This window comes from Moschus berezovskii, chromosome 22 (genome assembly GCF_049115385.1).
Source record: "Moschus berezovskii isolate FMDL1 chromosome 22, NW_MosBer_1.0, whole genome shotgun sequence".
Lineage (NCBI taxonomy): Eukaryota > Metazoa > Chordata > Mammalia > Artiodactyla > Moschidae > Moschus > Moschus berezovskii.
In genome coordinates, this window is record NC_142481.1 from 30,884,825 (window position 1) to 30,890,740 (window position 5,916).

A 5,916-nucleotide genomic window follows, 5' to 3' on the forward strand; every position below is an offset into this window, starting at 1 on the left:
TAAAAGATTACTTAAGAATAGATTCTGTATTTCTATGCCACCTTTATAGAATTATAATTTAAATTATATTTAATTATATTTTAAAATTTTGTTTTGAAGAAAGTAAACATTTTGGAAGGAAAAAGGAGGGGAGGATGTAATCTGATGCAATAAAGGGAAAAGCTCTGAGCTTGATTATAGAAGATGTGACTCAAATTCCAGCATTACCTCTTTCTCCCACATTTCTATCCCTCTCCTCTCTTTCACTTTGACTGCCCACACATTCATGTTTATTCTTCTATTATTTTGTCTGTTACTTGTGCCATGTTCTGTCACAGGCAAAGTGAGGGCTGGTGGGAAACAAGAGTGACATATTCCTGCTTCCATAGGATTTACCTTTTAGTGTTGGAGACAGGAAGAAATGAGGCCCTTAGAAATGATCACATGATAATCAAGGCAGCAGATGATCTGAGAAAGAAGCATGTGGAGTCTTAGAAAACCAATGATACGAGGGGTTTTAGAAATCCATATAACAAGAGGACTGCAGGCATGCCTCGCTTTATCGTACTTCTCAGAAACTGCTGCTTTTTTTTTTAAACAAATTGAAAGTTGTGGCAACTCTGTGTCAGGCAAGTCTACCAGCATCATTTTTTCCCAACAGCATTTGCAGATTTTGTGTCTCTGCATCACATTTTGGTAATTCTTTCTTATATTCCAAACTCCACCAGCAAAAGCTCAAGATGATGGTTAGTGTATTTTTTAACAATGAAGTATTTTTAAAGTAAGATATGTATACTGATTTTTTAGATATAATGCTATCACATACTTACAATATACACTATATTTGCAGTAGATTATAAAAATAACTTTTATATCCAATGAAAAACAAAAACAAATTCTTGTAGCTCACTTTATTTTGATATTTGCTTTAATTGAAGTGGTCTGGAACTGTACCCACGATATATGGGAGCTCTGTCTGCACTCTATTCAGGGAGTTCTGGAAAGCTTCTGAGAAGAAGCAATATTGAAAGGGAGACACTTTCAGCTAAGTAGAAGTTGGTATCAGGTTTCTGAGTGAATTAGAATCAAAGACAATATATTTAAGCCAGTTGCTTTTTACACTTCTTTTTCTCATTCTCCTATGTGTGTTTATTTGTATAGCCAGCATATACCCAGCTGGATGTTATTCCTGAAACATTTTAAATTCCCTGATTTTTTCTCTAACTGGTAGTGGTTGGGGCTTTTACTTCTTTGAAACTCTTACATGGTTTCTTCTTTCTTAAATTCAGAGCCAAGTAGAAGCTAATAATGTTACTACTCTCTACAACTGGAAAATTTCATTTTTGCAAAACATAAAAAACTGCACGACTGTCTATTTTGACTGTGTGGTGCTAGGCACTGTATTGAGCATTTGAAATACATGATCTCCTTTACTGTTTGCATAACCAGGTGAGTATCTACAGACGATAAAACTAAGTTACAGAGAGATGTTATAGCTAGGCTACAGTCTAGAGATACACTGAACCTGGAATTTGCAACCAGAAAGCTCTAAAGCTGACATCTGCATATTTCATTTCATTCATTGCAGTCCTCTTCAGTTTAATCAGCTTTTGCTTTTCCAAAAGCCCAAGGAAGGAAAATTGACTTGCCTAATATGGCAGAACTTAGTGAGGATAGTGTCCTTATATCACCATTATCCACTATGGGGAGGAAAAAATATAGTCTAAGACGCAGAATTTTTTTCTCTATCTCATTTAGATATAGAGATGATAGATAGATGTTTATTGGATATATTGATACATAGATTTAACAATGTCTTTTATGAATATACAGTTTTAATTTTATTATAGCTCCATTTATTTTTCCATTATAGTTAGGGCTTTGGTTTCAGAATTAGAATCCAGGCTCCAGTGCTTTCTAGATATATACCTTTTTTGACAAAGCATCTTAATGTCTTTGCTCTGTATTTCCCATCTAAAAACAAAGTTAATTACATGATATTTCTACCATGTAGGTTGGTAGTTGATGGAAAGTATATCAAGTGGTATCCTCAGCGGTCAGCAGACAGAAAACATCAGTAAATGAGAAGTCAGGATTAACACATAAGGTATGGGCTTCCCTGGTGGCTCAGAAGTAAAGAATCCACCTGCCAATGCAGGAGATATAGGTTCGATCTCTGGGTTGGGAAGGTCCCCTGGAGACGTAAATGGCAAAAGACTCCAGTATTCTTGTCTGGAAAATTCCAAGGACAGAGAAGGCTGGTGGACTACAGTCTATGTGGTTGTAAGGAGTCAGACACAAGTTAATGACTACACAATAACAACAACACATAAGATAGGCTTGAAAGGAAAGAGGACGCACAAGGTCAGCCTGAGTAGATAATGTGCCTGGAGGGAGGTGGAGGAGAAAGGACATAACTTCTTCTATTTCTTTTTTATTTTAACCAGTCACTCTGTACTTTTTCATAAGGATTCCTAAGCTGGAGGCATTATATGAGCTCTAACAATGTGATATCCTCCGAATTATGGGCAAATTTCCTTCAAGTTAAGTAGGCTGAAGATGATTGATCACCTCTGAAATCTGTTCCTTTTCTGACTCTCAGTACCAATTTATCTGCACTGCTTTTTCAAAATGTATCTCTTCCAATCTCTGTGACTCAGGTCTACTCTCCCATAATAGAGTATGAGTCCCTTTAAGACAGGGTCAAGTTAATTGTTTCCCCCCCTTACTATCCTTCCTTCCAGGGTTATGCTTTTACATGGAGGAGGGAATAATAGATGCTAACTAACTGTACATAGAGCAATTTCTTTTCCCACTTTTCTTTCTCTTCTCTGCCTTTGGCTTAGTGTCACAATCACAGACACTTTTTTTTCTGTTTCTCAGCTTTCTTTACCTCCAGGTCATTATGATTTTGTCTATAGATTGTATATCCAGGTTTCTAGATATTTGACTGACTATGATGTGAGATTCATAATAAACTTCCTTCTGGTTTAGATTTTGTGACAAATCTAGCTGCATGGCCTTTGACAAGCCACAACCTCTCTCTGGACCACAGCTTTCTCATCTTCAAAATGAGGTTGCAGACTCCAAGACCCTTGATTATCTAAATTCCATGCCTTTGGCAGCCATCCTCATTCCTGAAGTAATGAAGCTCTGAAATAAAATTTCAAGTGGAGCATTTTTGGGTGAACTGGAGATGCTCGTAGATACTCATGAGGTTTATCTTGAGGCATGGGGAGGCAGAGCATCTTCCTCAATCTGACCTTGGGTCTGGATCTTGCCTGGCTCTTGGACCATAGTCTTCTTTCCATGACGACAACACAGCATCAGCTGAATGCTGTCATCTGCCAAATTACCTCTTCCCTTCCAAAAAATGAAACTATACTCTCAGATACATTTTAAGGCGTGAAAGGTACATGCTATGCAGACACTTCACTGTTTATGGAAAACAAAGGTTTGAAAAGAGAAAAAAATGATTTTCAGTCTATATTCATTCCACTCTTAACTTCATCTGACATTAACTTCAATATAGAAACTAAGGTTTAGGTAGAAGAACAATCTTTGATTCTTGGGACTTTGGTTATAGCTAGTTCCAGCTCCATCGCTGACTTAAGGCGATATTTTAATTTGCTCAGCATTTTTTTCTCACATCTATCTTTGTGTAAAATGGAGATAAGAATTCTTTCCTTTGTTCCTAAGACACTGTTGAATAAGAACACTTGATAGGAAGGAGATAACTTGTCATTTACTAGGTTTGGTGATAAATCCCTCAACTTTTCTGAACATACTTAAGATGATGATTCCTTCCTCATAGGATTTTGTGAGAATTAAAGGATTGTAGCTTAGTTTCTGGCACTTAGTAGGTGTTCAACACACAATATTAGTAGTTAATGCCTTGAGATAACAGCCATCCTAATTGTCTATAGTTATGCCTTAGAAAGCATCACTACGAACAAAGCTAGTGGAGGTGATGGAATTCCAGTTGAGCTATTTCAAATCCTAAAAGATGATGCTGTGAAAGTGCTGCACTCAATATGCCAGCAAATTTGGAAAATTCAGCAGTGGCCACAGGACTGGAAAAGGTCAGTCTTCATTCCAATCCCAAAGAAAGGCAATGCCAAAGAATGCTCAAACTACCGCACAATTGCACTCATCTCACACGCTAGTAAAGTCATGCTCAAAATTCTCCAAGCCAGGCTTCACCAATATGTGAACCATGAAATTCCAGATGTACAGGCAGGTTTTAGAAAAGGCAGAGGCACCAGAGATCAAATTGCCAACATCCGCTGGATCATGGAGAAAGCAAGAGAGTTCCAGAAAAACATCTATTTCTGCTTCATTGACTATGCCAAAGCCTTTGACTGTGTGGATCACAATAAACTGGAACATTCTGAAAGAGATGGGAATACCAGACCACCTGATCTGCCTCTTGAGAAACCTGTATGCAGGTCAGGAAGCAACAGTCAGAACTGGACATGGAACAACAGACTGGTTCCAAATAGGAAAAGGAGTACGTCAAGGTTGTATATTGTCACCTTGCTTATTTAACTTATATGCAGAGTATATCAGGAGGAACGCTGGGTTGGAAGAAGCACTAGCTGAAATCAAGATTGCCGGGAGAAATATCAATAATCTCAGATATGCAGATGATACCACCCTTATGGCAGAAAGTGAAGAGGAATCAAAAGCCTCTTGATGAAAGTGAAAGAGGAGAGTGAAAAGGTTGGCTTGAAGCTCAACATTCAGAAAACAAAGATCATGGCATCTGGTCCCATCACTTCATGGGAAATAGATGGGGTAACAGTGGAAACAGTGTCAGACTTTGTTTTTTTGGGCTCCAAAATCACTGCAGATGCTGACTGCAGCCATGAAATTAAAAGACGCTTACTCCTTGGAAGGAAAGTTATGACCAACCTTGACAGTATATTAAAAAGCAGAGACATTACTTTGCCAACCAGGGTCCGTCTAGTCAAGGCTATGGTTTTTTCAGTGGTCATGTATGGATGTGAGAGTTGGACTGTGAAGAAAGCTGATCGCCAAAGAATGGATACTTTTGAACTGTGATGCTGGAGAAGATTCTTGAAAGTCCTTTGGACTGTAAGGAGATCCAACCAGTCCATTCTAAAGGAGATCAATCCTGGTTGTTCATTGGAGGGACTGATGCTAGGGCTGAAACTCCAATACTTTGGCCACCTCATGCGACAAGTTGACTCACTGGAAAAGACTCTGATGCTGGGAGGGATTGTGGGTGGGAGGAGAAGGGGACGACAGAGAGTGAGATGGCTGGATGGCATCACCGACTCGATGGACATGAGTTTGAGTGAACTCCAGGAGTTGGTGATGGACAGGGAGGCCTGGCGTACTGTGATTCATGGGGTCGCAAAAAGTCGGACACGACTGAGCGACTGGACTGAACTGAACTGTTTTGTTAAATCCTAAATGTAGAGCAGAGTGACTGGCAATAGAATTCACATTGGAGGACACACGGTGTGGCCCAGGTGGTTCATATTCTAGGGTCTGGAAGAAGATGTACAATAAACATAGAAACACCTTTGACTGGATACGAACTATTTTGTTCCTTTCAAAACCATTTCCCATTTCTCTGCCTCTCTTTTTCTTTTTTTTTTTAATTTATTTTTTATTGGAGGCTAAGGAGGAGACGGGGACGACAGAGAATGAGATGGCTGGATGGCATCACCAACTCGATGGACATGAGTCTGAGTGAACTCCGGGAGTTGGTGATGGACAGGGGGGCCTGGCGTGCTGTGATTCATGGGGTCACAAAGAGTCGGACACGATTGAGAGACTGAACTGAACTGAACTGAACTGAATTACTTTACAATATTATATTGGTAGGTTTTGCCATACATTGACATGAATCCACCCCGGGTGTAGATGTGTTCCCCTTCTTGAACCCCCCTCCCACCTCCCTCTTCA